This window comes from Danio rerio, chromosome 3 (assembly GCF_052040795.2).
Source record: "Danio rerio strain M-AB ecotype USA chromosome 3, GRCz13ab, whole genome shotgun sequence".
Taxonomy (NCBI): domain Eukaryota; kingdom Metazoa; phylum Chordata; class Actinopteri; order Cypriniformes; family Danionidae; genus Danio; species Danio rerio.
Window position 1 is genome coordinate 52,555,001 of NC_141023.1, and position 22,500 is coordinate 52,577,500.

At 44.3% G+C, this 22,500-nt stretch overlaps 1 protein-coding gene and 1 long non-coding RNA gene across 7 annotated transcripts in view; both read left to right on the forward strand.

The window, feature by feature from the left end:
• The window catches only part of gsg1l2a (gsg1-like 2a), a 172,953-nt gene that overhangs the window by 97,468 nt on the left and 52,985 nt on the right, over nt 1–22,500 (forward strand). The gene's annotated exons all lie outside the window — the stretch shown is intronic.
• Nucleotides 6,944–12,372, forward strand: LOC141381285 (uncharacterized). The gene is made up of 3 exons (XR_015481279.1): nt 6,944–8,963; nt 9,541–9,645; nt 10,534–12,372. It is a non-coding gene; the product is annotated as an uncharacterized LOC141381285 (long non-coding RNA).

Consider the following 22,500-nt stretch of genomic DNA (forward strand, 5'->3'; position numbering starts at 1 on the left):
AAAGATAAGTTAATGATTAAACCACGTAGCCTACATTCTGTATATTGACTGATCGCTTGCCTTTATTTCCTGTAATGTATAAACTTATTGTATGTTATACTTTTATAATGGCCATTATCGATTATTAAAACTGGTATTCAGCAAAAGAGAGTGTATGTTTCGTATTTTCACTGAAATTGAAAGGAGGCAGCTGTTATCGGCTCCGTTTTGTTATAAATATCCACACAGTGAAGATGACGCTCATGCAGCACGACGCCTCAACATTTCTGCTGTCTGTTTGTTAATATTAAAATAAAAATAGGCAGTTTCTTATATCAAGTTTACATTTTATTGTTGAGAAAGTGAAATAACGTAGCCAGGGTAATGTGAATGAAGTTATAAAGTACACTGTTCCCTGTGAAGATTGACGCGTGTCCTCGGTATGTTTTCCATATCAAACTGAGAAGAAGAGATGCAGCCTTGATCAAACTTGCGAAGTCTGAACTTACACGGAGAAGATGCGGGACTGAACTGTGTGTGGACTACTTAATATTGAGGAAAAGCCCCTATCAGAGAGGCGAATGTCTGCAGCCCCGCCTCCGTTGTCAGATGTCTGCGTCTTTCCCCATCCACACTGAGACGGAGCAGCAGCGTTTTAGAATGAAAACGGCCTCTCCAGCGTTTTCGAAACGCTCCGTTTTCGGCGCTCGAGAACTCCGGCGTAGTGTGGACGGATGGCGTAACCGTAGCAAAACTTATGCGTTTTCAAACTAAAACGCATTAGTGTAAACGGGGCCTAAGTGAGAACATGCAAGGGGGTATAAGTTGCACCCCTGGGGCTCTAGGACGTCCCAAAGTGGTCCCCATTGACTTACATGGGCCCATTGACTCCCATTTATTTTCTAGACACTAGTAAGATACTATTCCCGGAAATCGCCATAGCGCCAACAGTGAAATTCGTAGAGACATGGGATTCGCGACATCTCGAGAGGGTTATAGGAGGCTTCAAACCACAACCCCGAAAGGGGGTAAATGTTGTACCCCTGGGGAGCTAGGACGTCCCAAAGTCTCCATTGACTTTACATGGAGCCGAACTTTAACCAATCACTGCGTCCATTGTGAATTTCATAGAAATATGGGATTCACAACATCTGTAGGGGGTTGCAGCCTAAGTGAGAACATACCCCGAAAGGGGGTATAGGTTGTTCCCCGGGGGTGCTAGGATGTCCCAAAGTGGTCCCCATTGACTTTACATTGCCCGTTGACTCCCATTCATTACATTGACTCCCATTATAAATGTCATATGTCAATCACAGTACATAGCATTGTCATACTGACTTGGGGGTTGGCTTATTTGTCTCAGGCAACCAATCAGCATCTCATTATGATATTTGAGCTAACAAGCCACGCCCCCCAAACCACTGAAAGACCCTTAATAACTGCCCCATTGGCTTAACATGGGGTGGGACGTCCCATTGCACATCCCGTTGACTTCCATTATAAAGGTCACACATCTATAACATTACATAGGAGTGTCATAGAGACATGGGGGATGGCTCATTTGACTCAGGCAACCAATCAGGATCACTTTATGATAATGAAGCTCACAAGCCACGCCCCCAAATTGGTCCCAAAGACTTCTATTATAATAAGGCTAGATGCATATCTTTTAATAGCAGTGTCATACAGACTTGGGGGAAGGCTCATTTGACACAGACAACCAATCAGCTTTTCAATATGATAATGAAGCTCTTAAGCCACGCCCACAAATCAATTTAAATACCCTTAATAAGTGTTCCATTCACTGCCATTTTAACTGGTCTACATGCATATCTTAACATATATATTATATATTATATATTATATGCATAACAGTCTCCTATAGACTTAGGGGTTGGCTCATTGGACTCAGACAACCAATGAGCTTTTCAATATGATAATGAAGCTCACAAGCCACGCCCCCAAACTGGTCCCATAGACTGCCATTGTAACTTGTCTACATGCATATCTTTGCTTAGCAGTGTCCTATTGACTTGGGGGTTGGCTCATCTGACTAGGACAACCAATGAGCATCTCAATATGATAATGAAGCTCACAAGCCACGCCCCCAAACTGGTCCCATAGACTGCCACAGTAACTGCCCTAAATGCATATCTTTGCCTAGCAGTGTCCTATTGGCTTGGGGGATGGCTCATCTGACTCAGACAACCAATGAGCTACTTAATATGATAATGAAGCTCACAAGCCACGCCCCCAAATTGATTCCATAAACTTCCATTAAAATATGCCTAGATGCACATCTTTGCATAGCAGTGTCACAGAGACATGGGGGTTGGTTCATTTGACTTAGGCAGCCAACCACTTTCAAGTTCACTTTGTAACCTCGCCCATAGCAACAAAAGAGAGTACCCTAGCAACCATTCATCAACAGCTATATCTCGGCATCAGAACATCGTAGGGACTTGGGGATTGGCTCGTTTGACTCATGCTAGCAAACTGAACTTCCTATATGCTACACATGCCAGCAGTGACTAGCTACATGCTAATATTGACTAGCCAAGTACTGTAACTTGCTAGAAATGCTTACTAAGTATAATTATTTCATCAGGCATGTATGTGAGGCTTGCCTGGTAACCACCCAGGGTACCCTAGCAACTGCCTAGCAACCACTCAAATTACCCTAGCAACCGCCTAGCAACCACCTAGCAACCGCATAGTAACGTCTTAGTAAGGGCCTAGCGACCAATCAGAACGACCTAGCAACCGCCTAGCAACACCTTAGCAACCACTTAGCAACCACTCAGAACACCCTAGCAACCGCCTAGCAACACCTTAGCAACCAATCAGAACACCCTAGCAACCGCCTAGCAACACCTTAGCAACCACCTAGCAACCACTGAGAACGACCTAGCAACCGCCTAGCAACACCTTAGCAACCTCTCAGAACACCTTAGCAACCGCCTAGCAACACCTTAGCAACCACTCAGAACACCCTAGCAACCACCTAGCAACACCTTATCAACCACCTAGCAACCACTCAGGACACCCTAGCAACCGCCTAGCAACACCTTAGCAACCACTTAGGACACCCTAGCAACCGCCTAGCAATGCCTTAGCAACCATCTAGCAACCACTTAGAACACCCTAGCAACCGCCTAGCAGCACCTTAGCAACCACCTAGCAACCACTCAGAACGACCTAGCAACCGCCTAGCAACACCTTAGCAACCACCTAGCAACCACTGAGAACGACCTAGCAACCGCCTAGCAACACCTTAGCAACCTCTCAGAACACCTTAGCAACCGCCTAGAAACACCTTAGCAACCACCTAGCAACCACTCAGAACACCCTAGCAACCACCTAGCAACACCTTAGCAACCACCTAGCAACCACTTAGGACACCCTAGCAACCGCCTAGCAATGCCTTAGCAACCATCTAGCAACCACTTAGAACACCCTAGCAACCGCCTAGCAACACCTTAGCAACCACCTAGCAACCACTCAGAACGACCTAGCAACCGCCTAGCAACACCTTAGCAACCACTTAGCAACCACTCAGAACACCCTAGCAACCGCCTAGCAACAACTTAGCAACCAATCAGAACACCCTAGCAACCGCCTAGCAACACCTTAGCAACCACTGAGAACACCCTAGCAACCGCCTAGCAACACCTTAGCAACACCTTAGCAACCACTGAGAACGACCTAGCAACCGCCTAGCAACACCTTAGCAACCTCTCAGAACACCTTAGCAACCGCCTAGCAACACCTTAGCAACCACTCAGAACACCCTAGCAACCACCTAGCAACCACTCAGGACACCCTAGCAACCGCCTAGCAACACCTTAGCAACCACCTAGCAACCACTTAGGACACCCTAGCAACCGCCTAGCAATGCCTTAGCAACCATCTAGCAACCACTTAGAACACCCTAGCAACCGCCTAGCAGCACCTTAGCAACCACCTAGCAACCACTCAGAACGACCTAGCAACCGCCTAGCAACACCTTAGCAACCTCTCAGAACGCCCTAGCAACCACCTAGCAACACCTTAGCAACCATCTAGCAACCACTCAGAACACCCTAGCAACCGCATAGCAACCACCTAGCAACCACTCAGAACACCCTAGCAACCACCTAGCAACCACTCAGGACACCCTAGCAACCGCCTAGCAACACCTTAGCAACCACCTAGCAACCACTTAGGACACCCTAGCAACCGCCTAGCAACGCCTTAGCAACCATCTAGCAACCACTTAGAACACCCTAGCAACACCTTAGCAACCATCTAGCAACCACTCAGAACACCCTAGCAACACCTTAGCAACCACCTAGAAACCACTCAGGACACCCTAGCAACCACTCAGAACACCCTAGCAGCCAAAAAAATACATTGTACCCCATCGATTTGCCACGCAAACCCCATTTACATTTTCATTAGGAAATGTACAATTCTAGTTCATTGATTTGCCGTTTCCCAAAACTAAGTATATAATAGTTTAGTTTTTACATATAGTTTTGCCAATGCAAATAGTGCACCTCGTTGGAATAAGCTATATTCACGGTTTACACCAATCAATGCCTGATTGATAGAGACAACATAAGTAAATAGCAAATCAGCATTACAGCGTAAGTGGCATAACTCATCATCTTTTGTTGCGATTGATCATCAACCCGGTTCGAATCCACCATCTGCTGAACTCATGCTACTTTTTTTCTCCCCATTACAATAGTGTGGAAAACTATTTATTAAATGCTTTTAATTATAATTCTATTACCATTCAGTTTCATATAGCCTAGGTAAAATTTTTTAAGTCTATCTGGAGAATTTGGGCTGAATGGTTGATGCCGTCAACCGAAATAGGATGTTATAAAATATGTTTTACAGAGTTATTACCGGAGAAATTCTGTTGCTGTTGGTTGGATAAACGAATATAATGAATGAAAATACATTGGCTCATTCATATAGACATTTAATGCAGCTAATTCGGTGCAGTAATGTGTCATTTGCTTGCTTCGGTTGTCATCATTTTAATAGTTTAATGATGTTAGTGCAATGGTGTGCTTTAGCTGTGTGATTCTGATGTGACATTCGATCTTCTTTCCGCTAAACTCATACTGTCCTGAGGTGTTAATTGCTATGATCTTTTTGAGACTTAGGCATCGTGGTGTTCTCTACAACTATCAGGCTTGAGATGGGGAAAGAGGCAGCAGCAATTCAAATGTATCATCTCTAAAATAATAATAAAAAAGGCCACTTGCACGGCATCTGTGTGTAAAGATGATTACATTATTATTACCCTGCTAAAAAATCCAGCTTAAACCAGCCTAGGCTGGTTGGCTGGTTTTAGCTGGTCGACCAGGCTGGTTTTAGAGGGGTTTTGGCCACTTCCAGGCTGGTTTCCAGCCATTTCCAGCCTGGTCTTAGCTGGTCAGGCTGGAAAATGACCAGCTAAATCCAGCTAAAACCAGCTTGACCAGCCTGGTTTAAGCTGGACATAGCTGGTTTTGGCTGGGCTCCCAGCCTGGCTAGGCTGGTCAAGCTGGTTTTAGCTGGTCATCTCTCAGCCTGACCAGCTAAGACCAGGCTGGAAATGGCTGGAAACCAGCCTGGAAGTGGCCAAAACCCCTCTAAAACCAGCCTGGTTGACCAGCTAAAACCAGCCAACCAACCTAGGCTGGTTTAAGCTGGATTTTTCAGCAGGGTATTATTATTATTATTATTATTATTCATTCAGTAATTTTCGGCTTAGTCCCTTTATTAATCTGTGGTCGCCACAGCGGAATGACCGCCAACTTATCCAGCATAAGTTTTATGCAGCGGATGCCCTTCCAGCTGGAAACCATCACTAGGAAATATCAGTAGTAGTAGTAGTAGTAGTAGTATTGATGTTGTTAGGCTATTTTCTGTATCAACCCTTGTAATCCATGCAGTGTTTTTTTTTTTTTTTTTTCGGTTAAAGCACAATGATGGCCATTAACACCTGACAGACAAGGATTTGGTTTGAGATGATAGAAAAAGTATGTCTCCACTCTCCAGTATTTTTCACAAACATGAATACACACAATGTATGCATTTTAAAATGAAACTGCATTAGTGTAAATGGGGCCTTATAAAAATGTATGTTTGTATGCACAGCAACTTCTGGACTGAACTACGTGTTAATTAAAATATCTATATTACTCTCGTAGCATTCACCAATACTAGTATATTTTTTACGTCAAAAACTCAGAACATAGCTGAATAGTGTGTTGCCTGCTGAGTCAGGATGACAGCAGCAGACAATTCTGTGTGGCCATAAAGCCTTCATCCGACAGTTATTTTCAAATATGCACAATGCGGGCCAAAAGGGGAGAAGCACTTTAGCAGCGAGACCAACAGCCTGTAAGTACATTTAGACTTGTTTCAGTTGTTGTGTATCATTTGAGGACTTGTTTTCAGCTGTTTGTGTAAGGTTGTAGGACATTTAAACTTGTTTTCAGTTGTGTATAGTACTAAAAAAGTTTAGCCACTGTTTCCTTGGTTACTATAAGAGCTTGTGTGTCAAATGCGGACGGTTTCGCGTCGTCCGCCACAGTTTTGGGCGTTGTTTTACTCTGTAGGCATGTCCAAACGTCAGGTAAACACTATATATTGAGCATGCTAGCTTTAGTTAGCAGGAGAAGCACTTTAGCAGCGAGACCAACAGCCTGTAAGTACATTTACACTTGTTTCTGTTGTTGTGTATCGTTTGAGGACTTGTTTTCAGCTGTTTGTGTAAGGTTGTAGGACATTTAAACTTGTTTTCAGTTGTGTATAGTACTAGAAAAGTTTAGCCACTGTTTCCTTGGTTACTATAAGAGCTTGTGTGTCGAACGCGGATGGTTTCGCGTCGCCCACCACAGTTTCGGGCGTTGTTTTACTCTGTAGGCGTGTCCAAACGCCAGGTAAACACTATATATTCAGCACGCTAGCTTTAGTTTGCAGGAGAAGCACTTTAGCAGCGAGACCAACAGCCTGTTAGTACATTTAGACTTGTTTCAGTTGTGGTGTATGGTTTGAGGACTTGTTTTCAGCTGTTTGTGTAAGGTTGTAGGACATTTAAACTAGTTTTCAGTTGTGTATAGTACTAGAAAAGTTTAGCCACTGTTTCCTTGGTTACTATAAGAGCTTGTGTGTCGAACGCGGACGGTTTCGCGTCGTCCGCCACAGTTTTGGGTGTTGTTTTACTCTGTAGGCATGTCCAAACGCCAGGTAAACACTATATATTGAGCACGCTAGCTTTAGTTAGCAGGAGAAGCACTTTAGCAGCGAGACCAACAGCCTGTAAGTACATTTACACTTGTTTCAGTTGTTGTGTATGGTTTGAGGACTTGTTTTCAGCTGTTTGTGTAAGGTTGTAGGATATTTACGCTTGTTTTCAGTTGTGTATAGTACTAGAAAAGTTTAGCCACTGTTTCCTTGGTTACTATAAGAGCTTGTGTGTCGAACGCGGATGGTTTCGCGTCGCCCACCACAGTTTCGGGCGTTGTTTTACTCTGTAGGCATGTCCAAACGTCAGGTAAACACTATATATTGAGCATGCTAGCTTTAGTTAGCAGGAGAAGCACTTTAGCAGCGAGACCAACAGCCTGTAAGTACATTTACACTTGTTTCTGTTGTTGTGTATCGTTTGAGGACTTGTTTTCAGCTGTTTGTGTAAGGTTGTAGGACATTTAAACTTGTTTTCAGTTGTGTATAGTACTAGAAAAGTTTAGCCACTGTTTCCTTGGTTACTATAAGAGCTTGTGTGTCGAACGCGGATGGTTTCGCGTCGCCCACCACAGTTTCGGGCGTTGTTTTACTCTGTAGGCGTGTCCAAACGCCAGGTAAACACTATATATTCAGCACGCTAGCTTTAGTTTGCAGGAGAAGCACTTTAGCAGCGAGACCAACAGCCTGTTAGTACATTTAGACTTGTTTCAGTTGTGGTGTATGGTTTGAGGACTTGTTTTCAGCTGTTTGTGTAAGGTTGTAGGACATTTAAACTAGTTTTCAGTTGTGTATAGTACTAGAAAAGTTTAGCCACTGTTTCCTTGGTTACTATAAGAGCTTGTGTGTCGAACGCGGACGGTTTCGCGTCGTCCGCCACAGTTTTGGGCGTTGTTTTACTCTGTAGGCATGTCCAAACGCCAGGTAAACACTATATATTGAGCACGCTAGCTTTAGTTAGCAGGAGAAGCACTTTAGCAGCGAGACCAACAGCCTGTAAGTACATTTACACTTGTTTCAGTTGTTGTGTATGGTTTGAGGACTTGTTTTCAGCTGTTTGTGTAAGGTTGTAGGACATTTAAGCTTGTTTTCAGTTGTGTATAGTACTAGAAAAGTTTAGCCACTGTTTCCTTGGTTACTATAAGAGCTTGTGTGTCGAACGCGGATGGTTTCGCGTCGCCCACCACAGTTTCGGGCGTTGTTTTACTCTGTAGGCGTGTCCAAACGCCAGGTAAACACTATATATTGAGCACGCTAACTTTAGTTTGCAGGAGAAGCACTTTAGCAGCGAGACCAACAGCCTGTTAGTACATTTAGACTTGTTTCAGTTGTGGTGTATGGTTTGAGGACTTGTTTTCAGCTGTTTGTGTAAGGTTGTAGGACATTTAAACTAGTTTTCAGTTGTGTATAGTACTAGAAAAGTTTAGCCACTGTTTCCTTGGTTACTATAAGAGCTTGTGTGTCGAATGCTGACGGTTTTGCGTCGTCCGCCGCAGTTTCGGGCGTTGTTTTACTCTCGAGGCGTGTCCAGCTGAATTCAATCAGCTAGTGCTCTGGGTGTCCAGCTGAATTCAGTCAGCTAGTGCTCTGGGGTGTATATAAGCAACTAGTCTCACCACGGCAGCAGTCGCGGCAGCCTTGTGTGAAGACCGCCTCGTGTGAAGACCGACGAGTGTAAAGACTATCGACTCTACCTTCGCCATCGACTCTACCTGCGCGACTCCACCGAGCAAAGACACCGACAAAGCACTTGAGTACTTCACTTTCTTATTTTACTTTATCTTTACTCTTAATTTTGTTTTCATTGCACTTTTATTATGTGTTTTTTAATTCCTGTTGTTACTAACACTCGCAAAACACGAGAGGTACGCTGCAGGCGTAATCCTCACAACCTTCGTTCAGTACATGTACCTGCTATTTCACAACTCTATCTCTCGGTGTACCTCTGGAATTGTCAATTAGCTGTTAACAAGGCAGATTTCATTACCTCCATAGCTACATATTTTGACTATAATCTCATGGCTTTAACTGAGACCTGGTTGAGGCCGGAGGACACTGCTAAACATGCTACTCTTTCTGCTAATTTCTCTTTTTCCCACACTCCTCATCAGACAGGGAGAGGGGGTGGGACTGGACTACTGATTTCCAAAGAATGGTAATTCCTGCCAACAATCAGCTCCTTTGAATTCCATGCAGTCACCATTATCCACCCCTTCTACATAAATTTGGTTGTCATCTACCGCCCACCGGGTACATTAGGTCACTTCTTAGATGAACTGGATGTTCTTCTCTTATCTTTTTCTAATTATGACACTCCCTTGTTGGTGCTAGGTGAATTCAACATTCACATTGAGAGACCGCAAGCTGCTGACTTTCAGAATCTGCTTGCCTCTTTTGACCTCAAAAGAGCACCTACTTCTGCTACCCACAAATCAGGTAATCAGCTAGACCTTATTTACACACGACATTGCTTCGCTGATCAAACACTAGTAACTCCACTACAAATATCGGATCATTTCCTTCTGTCCCTCAACATCCACATTACTCCTGAGCCGCCACACAATCCAACACAGGTTGCCTTTCGCAGAAACCTATGCTCTCTCTCACCCAATAGACTATACACCATTGTTTCAGACTCTCTTCCTCCATCTTGCAAACTCTCTGCACTTGATACAATCAGTGCCATTGATACATTCTGCTCCACACTAGCATCATGTCTAGACAGATTATGTCCTCTTGCATCCAGGCCAGCCTGTGCCAGTCCTCCTGCATCCTGACTCTCGCATGCTCTTCGTGAGCATCGCTCAAAACTTCGGGCTGCAGAGAGAATTTGGCAGAAAAATAAGAATCCTGCACAGCTCTTAACATACCAAACTCTTCTGTCTTCTTTCTCGGCTTAAGTTACTTCTGCAAAGCAGACATATCTCCGTCAGAAAATCAACAATGCCATTAATCCTCGCCTACTTTTTAAAACCTTTTCCTCCCTCCTCTATCCTCCTCCTCCACCCGCTTCCTCCACACTTATTACTGATGACTTTGCTACATTCTTCTGCACCAAAACTGCAAAAATCAGTGCTCAATTTGCTGCACCTACAACAAACACGCAAGATACACCACCATCACCACACACACTCACCTTTTTTTTCTCAGCTCTCTGAGTCTGAGGTGTCCAATGTCGTGCTATCTAGCCATGCAACCACCTGTCCACTTGATCCCATTCCCTCTCATGTCTTGCAAGCCATCTCTCCTGGAGTCATACCAACACTGACTCACATAATAAACACATCTTTTGACTCTGGTTTATTCCCCACTTCATTTAAACAGGCTAGGGTAACCCCACTGCTAAAGAAACCCAACCTGGACTATACGCTACTTGAAAACTATGGACCGGTATCCCTGCTTCCATTCATGTCCAAGACTCTGGAGAAAGTAGTGTTCAATCAAGTCTTTAATCCGGCTTTAAGAAAGGCCACTCAACTGAGACTGCCCTGCTCTCGGTCGTGGAGGATCTCAGACTGGCTAAAGCAGACTCAAAATCATCAGTCCTCATCTTGCTGGATTTGTCAGCTGCTTTTGACACTGTAAACCACCAGATCCTGTTATCTACGCTTAAGTCACTGGGCGTTGTGAGCACTGTTATACAATGGTTCAGATCTTACCTCTCTGACAGGTCATTCAGGGTGTTTTTGAGGGGAGAGGTGTCCAACCTACAGCATCTAAACACTGGGGTACCTCAAGGCTCGGTTCTTGGGCCACTTCTCTTCTCCATTTACACGACATCTCTAGGACCAGTCATCCAGAAACATGGATTCTCCTACCACTGCTATGCTGATGATACCCAGCTATACCTCTCTTTTCATCCTGATGATCCCTCGGTTCCAGCTTGCATCTCAGCCTGCCTGTTGGACATTTCACACTGGATGAAAGATAATCATCTTCAGCTTAACCTTGCGAAAATGGAAATGCTTGTAGTTTCTGCCAACCCGACTCTACACCATAACTTTTCAATCCAGATGGATGGGGCAACCATTACTGCATCCTAAATGGTGAAAAGCCTTGGAGTAACGATTGATGACCAACTAAACTTTTCTGACCACATTTCTAGAACTGCTCGATTGTGCAGATTCGCACTCTATAACATCAAAAAGATCCGACCCTTCTTATCTGAACATGCAGCTCAACTCCTTGTTCAAGCTCTTGTTCTCTCCAAACTGGACTACTGTAACTCTCTGCTAGCGGGGCTTCCAGCTAACTCTATCAAGCCTCTTCAGCTGCTCCAGAACGCAACAGCATAAGTGGTCTTAAATGAACCTAAAAGAGCCCATGTCACTCTGCTACTCATCCGTTTGCACTGGCTGCCAGTAGCTGCTCGCATCAAATTCAAAGCTCTGATGTTTGCTTACAAAGCGATTTCTTGCTGCGCCCCTTTTTATCTGCTCTCACTTATGCAGATCTATGTGCCCTCCAGAAACTTGCGTTCTGTGAATGAACAATGCCTCGTGGTTCCATCCCAAAGAGGGAAGAAATCACTTTCCTGAACGCGGAAACAGACCTGAAACTTGCCTATAGCACTTATTCATTGTTGCTCTTATAGTTGTGTAAATTGCTTCCTTGTCCTCATTTGTAAGTCGCTTTGGATAAAAGCGTCTGCTAAATGACTAAATGTAAAATGTAAATGTAAAACAATAGACATGCCGTGCCCGTCATCCTTTCAGGCAACTTCACTTTAAACTGTATTAAGGTCCCATTTACACTGATGATTGAAAATTATTGGAGGGGAAATAAATTGATATTTCAAATCTCTGTACATAACAGAAAGATAAACAATGATAATGCAACAGTATTTGGACAGACCTTGTCAAAAGTGAGCTGGTACGTTCACTAATAAAAAATTTAGCACTTAAATTATTTAATTTTTAAATATCAATTATATTACACAGCAATTTTATTTCAAAAGTTGATTATATATAATATACTAGGCTACATTTTGGTGGTAAAATAATGATACTATGGCTGTTATTTCTTTCAGTAGGGCTGTTCAAACATTAAATAACAAATGCATTAAGTGGATTAAAAAACGAATATGAAACAACACACCATATCAGGATATAAAGCATACAGAGCACTATTATATTTAGTAAAATGCTGCTCTTTTTATCTTTCTATTTTTATAGTTTGTAAGTGTGTCTTTATTCGGTGCATAGAAAAAGCCACAAAAAATAATTGGCTATTTTAGTATTTTAATATTTCAGATGACAGGTAAGTAATTATATTATACATGGTTATATATATATAGTCAATGATATAATAATTTAAATAAATAAAATATGTTTATAAGAATGTGATGGGCCAGTAAATCCCTGCAAGAGATTGCTCTATGGTTTTAAAACCATTTTTAAACTGTATGGTTTAGACCTTGTTGTGAATTTCTCTAGTCTAGAGAAAACCACCAAACTGTTATGAAATTCTAAGACGAGCCCAAAAAACCAGGGAGAACTTTCTGTATCTTCAAAGCAGAATCATTTTAATAAGAATAACTCATCGTTGCTGTGGTGTCATCGAAAAAAAAACTCTTGATTGGTACAACAGACACTCAGTTTAAATACATTTGATACATGTTGGGGAGGACAGTCTAAAACAGTGGTGCTCAACCCTGTTCCTGGAGATCGACCTTCCTGCAAAGGTCAGCTTTAACCCTGATCAAACACACTGAAATCTGCAGGAAGGTCGATCGCCAGGAACAGGGTTGGTCACGACTTGTCTAAAACAAAGCATGAAAATGAAGTGTTGTTGTCGGCATGGTAAAATGCCTTTCCAGGCCTGATCACATCAGCATATAAGTACCCATTCACGATACATTTTAGCATTAAAAACAGTGTGCAAACAATGTTCTTGGGACAGAAACTGCCCGATCAGTTGACCTGCTTGAGAAGACAATAGATACAGCCGTTCTGTGAAACTGACAATTTGCATTACTTTGGAGAACGTCAGGGCTCAGGAAACCAAGACATTTTAAGGTCTGTCACACCCTAAAAACAACTTTTCAGTTAAATATAGATAATATAAATGTATATTCCCACAGTTCCCCCTTTAAGAGTTATTAATAAAACTCTCACAAAATATAAATTTTTACCTTCGAGGAAAATAAGGTAATTCTTATAATGTATTGTGGTTACAGGCTCATAGTACTTGCACTGTGTTTTTACTGTCTATATTTACAAACGACATGTTGAGACAGGAACAAACATGCCGCTGAAGTCCATAGATTTCCTATAGATAATATCCTGTTCTGGTTGGAACTGTCATTTCCTTTTCATAGACATGGGTCAAATGTTGAGTAAAACAGGTGACAGCCTTCGCTCCAGCCTGTCCTGAAGAAAAGAAAGCACAATACTGATCTGGCAGGATCGGGGGTCTTCTTAGCAAAAAGTGCACCACTCAGTGAATAGACTCCTTTTTAGGGCGTAGGCATGCCTCGTAGAGGGTGCTCTGAGCCTGAGTGACTGTATTAACCACCGCCATCGGTAGGTTACCTAAGTCTTCCTCGCGTCTATAAACCACACGTGGAGGTTCCACAGATCTGGGCAAGGGTGCCCGATGGTGCCCTGTCCCTGAGAGAGAAGTTGCTCTCTCAAAGGGACCCACCAGGGGGGGGCCGTTGCGAGGAGGGAGAGTTCTAAAATCCAAGTCCGGTTGGGCCAGAGGCGCAACTAACAAGACCTGGTCCTCGTCCTCCCTGGGTTTGCACAGTAACTGCGCGAGCAGGCTCACTGAGGAAAACGCAAGTTTGCGCATGCCCCGAGGCCAGCTGTGGGGCAGTGCCCATGACACCTGAACAGACTCAGGGTGGAGTCGCCATTTTCCCGGGGCAAGGAGCTGCCGTGAGAACCCGTCGGCCGCACTGTTGGGCTCGCCCAGCATGTGAATAGCATGCAGTGACTTCAGCCACGTGTGACTCCAGAAGAGCAGATGGCGAGCAAGCTGAGACATACGGCGGGAGCGCATATCCCCCATACGGTTGATATACGCTCCCGTCGCTGTGCTGTCCATCCTAACCAGCACGTGTTGCCCCCTCAGCACCAGTAAAAAGCGGCGCAGAGTGAGAAACACTGCCAACAGCACTAGGCAGTTGATATGCCAATGCAACTTGGTTCCCTTCCGCAGGTCAGCAGCAGCATGTCCGCAACACACAGCCCCCCAACTTGTACTGGAAGCATCTGTCGAAACGACAATATGCCTTGACGCCTAACCCAGGGGCAGGTTCCTCCAGGGGGTGGGGGTGTGGCGACACAGCAGAGTGGTAGTCACTCTGTGTGTGCCCGTGTGTCATATGCGTCTGGGGACCCGATCATGAAGCCTATGCCGTGGTGGTCTCATATGGAGCAATCCGAGCGGGGAGGTCACGGCCACTGATGCCATATGCACCAGGAGCCTCTGAAGATTTCAGGGGGACCACTTTTTCTCTCGAACTCTCTCGGAAAGTCCAGCATCGCCTCTCATGAGAGCACGCCTTTATGATAATTGAGTCCAGCTCCAACCCAAGAAAGGAGGGGCTCTGCACAGGGGCAAGCCAGCTCTTTTCTTGGTTAATCTGAAACCCTAACAGGTGGAGGTGCTGGAGCACCTTGTCTCGAATATATCGAGAATATCGAGAAAACTTGGTGAAAACACCGCGGAGACAGAGAGCCTGAAGGGGAGGACCTTGTACTGTCATGCTTGATTTTCAAACGCAGACCGCAAAAACTGCCGGAGCCGTGGAAGTATGGAGACATGCAGATACACGTCCTTCAGATCTATTGCTGCAAACCAATCCTGAGGACGAACGCATCGGTTGATGCGCTCCTGCGTAAGCATTTCGAAGCACAGCCTGTGATGGCAGTGGTTCAAAACGTGCAGATCTAGGACTGGCCGTAACTCATCGCTCTTTTTGGGCATGATAAAGTACAGGCTGTAAAACCTGCTCTCCATTTCGGCTGGAGGGGTCGGCTCAATTGCATCCTTCACCAGGAGGACAGACAGTCTCCACTGGCAAGACAGGGGCAAGACACGCCCGTGAACTTGGGAAGCTGTTTCATGAACTGTTTTTTTTTTTTTTAAATAAAGAGCCCCACCCTCCAGCGGGGAAAGAGCAAATTCCCTCCTCTCCGGATGCTTCGCTGTCTGTTTACCAAACTTAGCAGCACCCTGGGGGGGCGGGCGCTGGCTACTTGCAAGATGCTCAGAGCAGCCGCTTGGCTGGAGGCACAAGCGAGGCGGCGGAGCAAAAAGCTGAAGGCGAGCGCTCTCGGCAAAAAGCAGTGGATGTGGATGGATCGGTGGGACAGAGAGCTAATAGATTATAACCTATCGCCTCCGACTGCTCCATCACCGGCATGAACTACTGGGCGAGTTCACTGACGGTGTGGCCAAACAGGCCAGCCCGGGATATGGGTGAGTTAAGAAAGCGAACTTTGTCAACATCACACACATCACCAGATTTAGCCTGAGGTGGCCTTCCTGTCCACTAAAGTGGCCATCGTCCTTCCCAGGGTGCATGCAAGGAGAGGGTGGAGGCGCGCGCGGCACACTGCGTATGCCTAATGTGCGCATCCAGGAAGAAAGGTTTTTACACCCCTCTAGTCAGTCCGGCCACAGGGCAGGGGGATAAACCATCTGCAGAGCAACGGCCAAAGCAGCCTGGGGAAGCACGGCCACAAAGTCTGCTTTTAGATTCGACACCGCGCTCATCAACCTGGAGGGAGGAGTGGCATCGAATCCTCATCAGCCATTGACAGCCCACCCTCCAAGGATGGTGAGGATGGAAGCGCATGCAGATCGGGCAGAAAAAAGTGCCCTCAAAACTGCGTGAGCTTACTGAGCACTTCTGGGAAGAAGGGGATGGAAGGCTTTAAATCCTCTACATAACATCCATATAGTCAGTCTGGTTGTGGGGCTGGGGGATAAACCATCACCAGGCCAACGGCCGAAGCAGCCCGGGAAAGCATGGCCATCATGCCTGCTTTTTTTATGCCAACTCCGTGCTCTCCACCCTGGAGGGAGGGAGCGAGCGGGTTCGCATCCTCATCAGACAATGACAGCCTGTCCTCCAATGCAGTGATGGACATCTGATCCTCGGTGTCATCAAGTGAGAGAGGGACCATCCGAAGAGGGTGTGCTACTCTCACCTGAAGCTTGAATGGAGCGCAGCGAGAGGTCTACAGACCGAAGGCGGCGGATTTACTCCCACTGTAATCCTCAGATCAGCCCGAGTGCCAACCGCAGTGCGGGGGACAACTGGGGTGGGTCACTCTTTTGCAAGAGCGAGCCGCGATCTTAACTGTGCAGCAGACATGACATCAAAGAGACAACATGCACTGCCCGCGAGCACCGCATTAACATGCTGGACCCCCAGACATGAAATGCTTTGCTCGTGCCCATCATCCGTGGATAGAAAAACACCGCATCCAAAAATGCACGGTCGGAGCGACGACTTAAAAAAGATGAGCTGCAAAACCGTGTTGCTCTTTTAGGAAAGCTTTTTTCCTTTATATAAACCGCTCTTGGAGGACCAGACCCAAAGAACGCCAGGCAAGGGAGAAAAACTCAGCTCGACCGTCTGCCACTGCGTATACGCGCTTTGGAACGGGAGAAGCTGCTTCTCGATCTCTCTCTGTAGACACAGGTAGGACAACCCAAAAAGACTCTCTCAGAAGCTAGTGAAAGGCTCTGAAAGCGAAAAAGATGTCAAGCATTGCACTTGCCGCGTCTTATATACTTGACTGATTGTCATTGACGCCAGCTGTGCATGCTGACGCCGCCAATTCATTTGGCATTTCATTGGCCCGATTTTATACTCTTTCAGATAATTGGTTTCTGACGAAAACCCATAGTGGTAGGTTTTCTACATAGCATTGGAGATCCCCATCCGAAGGGGAACAGTATTGGTTGCAAAAAAGAAAAAAAAGTAAACATAATAAAATAAAAAAAACTGCAAAACATTAGTTTTGTATCCTCTGTTCTAATCTGTATCTAATTCTGCTATAGTTGTTCCTTAATTCCCATGACACCTAAAGAACAGTAAGGTTAGGATGAACTACTAAGTGGAGGAAGGCCTATAGGGACGTCTTCACACAGGGGTGGCCGTGGCCCCCAATCCCTAAAGGATCGGTTCTTCCCTGGGCACCCCACTGTTCTACGTGTGCTATCCCATCCATGTAGGTGGTGGAACAACCTTGCAATGTGAGACATGTGTCCAAGTTTTTCTTCCCTAACACAACAATTCAGCTGCTGTAATCAATATCACTTGATATGGTCCCAGCCATTTAGGCTCAAATGGCTTGTTTCTAAATGACTTTATCAAGACCCAATGACCTGGGATGTTTGTTTGTCCACCTTCCGGTGGATTCTGCCAACACGACTGAACTCTCTGGCATTCTGTACAGACTTGTGAGGCTGTTACAGTAAGCTATCAGGGCATCTGAGACAACATGCACATCAGCATTTCTAAGATCAATTACACCGGGCATCTGCATTGGGCGTCCAGTAATAATCTTATACTACACAGTACCGCTGGAAGTGCTTCGACCTATGAAACTCCTTCCTGATGCATTTTGCCTAGCCTGGTTTTAATTGTCATATTAGCTCGTTCAACCTTTCCTGATGCTTGTGGCCTGTAGGGGCAATAAAGATTCTACTTAATCTTTAGCAGTTTAGACACTTCCTGTCATGTAGAATGTTCCTTCTTGTATCATCTTCCTTCTTGACTACCTGTCCTGTGAAATGTGTATCCTGATCTGAGTCAATGGAATCTGGTAATTCCCATTTGGGAATAAAATCAGTTATTAGACATTTAGCAGTATGTGCAGCTGTAGCACATCCTGTTGGATAAGCTTCAACCCATCTCGAGAACCATCTCGACCTGCAGGTGATGAAATGGCCCCAGTGGAGCTGGGGTATGTGTTGCTGCTGTGGTTGCTGCTGCCACGGCATTAATTTTCTCACATGTAACACATCTTTTCACTGTTTCGGTGGCTACATTTCTGAATTTTGGATTCCACTATTGATTTGAGAATCTATGATTCATGGTTGCTGGACCACTGTGACCAAAATTTGTTAAGCCAAATATGGCAACAGTGATTCAGGAGCAACATATTTTCCCTCTTTATTCCGGCAGTCATATGAATCCACTGTGGCTCCTTTGTCTAAGCAAGTCCAAGCTTCATATAAAGGAACATCTTTATACAGATCAATGATTGATTTAGGAGGTAGAATTGTTTTCTGTGCTGTACTACCTAAACATATTTGTACAATTGCATAATAACAAGCCTGTTTAGCAGCTACATCAGCAAGAGCATTACCTTTAGCTTTCATTGTATTAGCTGTGAGATGTGCTTTCACTTTAGTCACCGCTAATTTCTTAGGAAGTTTCATGGCAAACATCAGGTCTTTCACTAATCCAGCATGCTTAATGGGGGATCCGGCAGAAGTTAGAAACTGTCTGCTTTGCCAAATGACACCAAAATCATGAATTACCCCAAAAGCATATTTGGAATCAGGTAAATGTATCTAATCCTGAAGCTAGCCTGCATGCTCTAGTTAAAGCTACTAGTTCTGCAGCTTGAGCTGAAAAGTGATCTGGAAGACGGACTGTAGCTATTACTTCTGTGGTAGAAGTTACTGCATAACCTGCTCTTCAGTTACCGTCAATGATTTGTGCTGAACCATTGTATCAATGAACCATTCTTATTCTGCATTCTCTATGGCCGTTTCTGCAACTTCACTTGTAGGTGTATAAGTAAGCATAACACAATCATGAGTCATTTCTACCTCATTCTCTAACACAACTTCAGTCAATGCAGACATCATACATGAGGATGGGTTTGTGATTGGTGCACGCTGTAAAACAACATTTGGGGCTGTGAGGGTCATTAACCAATTTCCCTAATGAGAGGAGCTGAGAGAAGTGACTTTTGCTTGATTCATTAGTGCTGACACTGCGTAAGGGCATTTTACATTTACAGTTTGACCTAGCACCATTACTGCTAAAGCCTGAAGAACTAGATAAACTGCTTGTATTGCCCTAAGACATGGACCCATACCTTGAGCGACTATGTCAAGTTTACTAGAATAGTAATGGATTGGGCGTAAACTGCCCCCATGATCTTGTATTAAGCATGCTATCATAAAGCCTGAGTGTTCATGAACATAAAGCACAAAAGGTCTATTGGATTGCGCAACTCCTAATGCAGTTGCTTGACATAGCACTGTCTTCAAATTATTGAACGCGGTAAGCTGAGTTTCTTCCATACAAACAGTATCACAATCCTTAACCTGACCTATCAGTATGTCATAGAGTGGCTGGGCCATTGCGGCATGATTTTCAATCCAAGGTCGACAGTAGCCTGCTGTACCTAAGAATGATCTGAGTGCTTTAATGGTGGTAGGTGGAGGTGTTATTTTGACTGAAGCTGCACAATCCTGTGTAATGGATCTATTTCCTGTACCAATTGTTTGACCCAGAAAGGTAACTTGGTTTTTAGCAATTTGAGCTTTGTGAAAGCTGCATTTGTCCTTTTTTGTGCAAATTGTCTAACAATGCTGCCAATTTTGTTTTATGTACCTCTGCATTGGGCAGATTGCCTCTGCCTAATGCAGAGGCAATCAAAATATCTTCGACATACTGAATCCTGGTAGACTTTTTGACAGGACATTCTGGGTCACACATATCATGTTTGACAGCTTGATGATAAATGGTTGGGTAATTTTGAAATCCCTGTGGTAACCGTTTCCACTGGTATTGTTCATAGTCAACTGTGAAAGCTAACCATGCCTGGCTGTAAAATGTATAGTGAATGGGTACTTATATGCTGATGAGCAGCAACTACATTTAGTACAAAAAACCTAGACAATAGGTGGCCTAAAAGAGAAGGCAAATGCAACTACTGTGGGAAATTATGACATTGAGAGAAAGAGTGTAGGAAGAAGTTGCAGAATAGTAAAAGACATGCTATGCATAATTCTGCTCCCTCTCAGCCTGCCTACAACCCTGAAGAAGTTCCGCAATTGTCTACAGCAGTTTTAGGACAGCTTGCTTAGGCTCTTCTAAGAGCACAACAAGAACATGAAAAAAAAAAACTAATTGTTGGGGGTATGTGTAATTGTATGTCCAGTATTGTGAACTGGCCATTCACTATACATTTTAGCATTAAAACAGTGTGCAAATAATGTTCTGGAGACAGAAACCGCCTTATCAGTTAATCGGCTTGAGAAGACAATAGATACAGCCGTGCTGTGAAATTGGCAATTTGCATTACTTTGGAGACCGTCAGGGCTCAGGAAACCAAACCATTTTAAGGTCTGTCACACCCTAAAAACAACTTTTCAGTAATATATAGATCATTTAAAATTATATTCCCACAACCTGTATAATTTTTTATAGCCTTTGTAGATTTATTATATCTGAAAAATGAAAATAAGCGCTCAGTCTAGTTGCCTTTAAGATTTATTTTATGTCTGCATTTAGCTGACAGCGCACGTACAGCCGCGATACCGAGAGAAAATGTAGGCTAAATAATATATTCTTTAAAGAGCCCATATTATACATTAAATAGGGTCATATCTTGGTTGTAAGGGTCTCCAACAACAGTCTAATATGCATGCAAGGTCAAAAAACACTTTCATGGTCTTATAATCTGCATTTATTTTTACCTAATTATCCCAGCGACTCCCGTATGAATCGTCCAGTGATTCATTTGTTCCCAAACCCCTCCTTAGCGTGAAGCTAATCTGCGCTGATTGGACCAATGACAGTCTGTCGCGATTGGTCGACTGCCTTCAGTCAGAGAGTGAAATGACCAAAAGCTAATCAGCAATATAAAAAGTAATCACAGTTCATACACGCTCGATAGTGTAGGCGTGGATTTTAGCTGCCACACACACACAAAAACACACACACACCTCCGGACGACAACGCTCCCGCCCGCACCCGCCAGGTTTTAGCCTGAGAACCCGCCCCGTTTTCTGCCCGCCGCGCCCGATCCCGCTAAAGAGCGGGGGAGACTGGGGAGAACACAACCAAAAATCACCCAGCTATACAGTCCAGACAGCCAAGCTGTCTGTATAAATGCACACACAGCACCAAGCACACAAAGCTCTCTCTCGCTCTCTCTCTCTCTCTCTCTCTCTCTCTCATATGCGCACGTGCGCACTAACATACATACACACAAGCACCAAGCAGACACATCTTTCTCATTCGCATAGCAATATCCGTGATATTGCTAGACAGCCCGCTCCCGTCCCAAATTAAACCCGTTACTGACCGCTCCCGCGATTTATTCGGAAATTTATTCCCGCGCCGCAGAAATCTGGCGCGGGGACAGCAGCGGGTATGCAGACCTCTACCACAGAGCTCCATAAACAAAGCAGCAGTTTTTAACGTGACTTTGCACAAGATAATAGAATATAGCCAGTTAACCTGATACAGTACACTCGGTTACAAGTAACAAATCACAACTAAATACATTAGTAAGCTAGAGTCAACGAGGCAACAACTTTAATCGCAAGTACTTACACTTGAGAAATAGAAGAAACCCATCCTGACGTCCATCAGTAAGTTACTCTTTACTGATCCTTCCTTTAACAAACGCAGATGAAGTATTCTTTGTAGCATGTAGCTTCCAGAAGTTTCCAGTAGTTTCCAACTGCTTGGCTATAATGCTGAGGTTTCATCTTTGGGTAGAGACTCGATATAATATCTATCTGCAGTGTGACTTCAATCGACCGGCATGTTTGTATGCGTGTGTTTGTGGGTGTGTGTGTGTGTGTGTCTGGGTTTCTGCGTCAGAGGGCGGGGCCTCAGGTTTGAAATCTCCCGGGTTTGCGCGTGCACGTGAATAACTTGGTTTCGTTCGTACGTCATGGCGAAACACCTAATGAATCGGTATCAAGGCGACTCATTTGAAGCACTATGAGTCGACTCTTTTATAGATGAATCAACCGTTTTAAACACTGTATTCTTACAGATGTAAGCCTTAGCTGGATACTTCACTTCACTTAGAGCTGTGTTACACACTACATGGAGGGGAATTTTCAAAAACCCATAATATGGGCTCTTTAATCTAAACAACTCAGAAAAACTTTGGCTAAAACCACTTTTTGGTTCGTCGCAAAACTTTATAAATGCATGAAAAGGTAAGCGCATATCTTACCCTGAGTTTGTTTACCCTTAGCCTTACCCTGAGTTTGTTCACAGTCTGCCTGTACACATACATGCTGTATTTTAATATAGGTAATTTTGATAGCTCTAACTTTTGA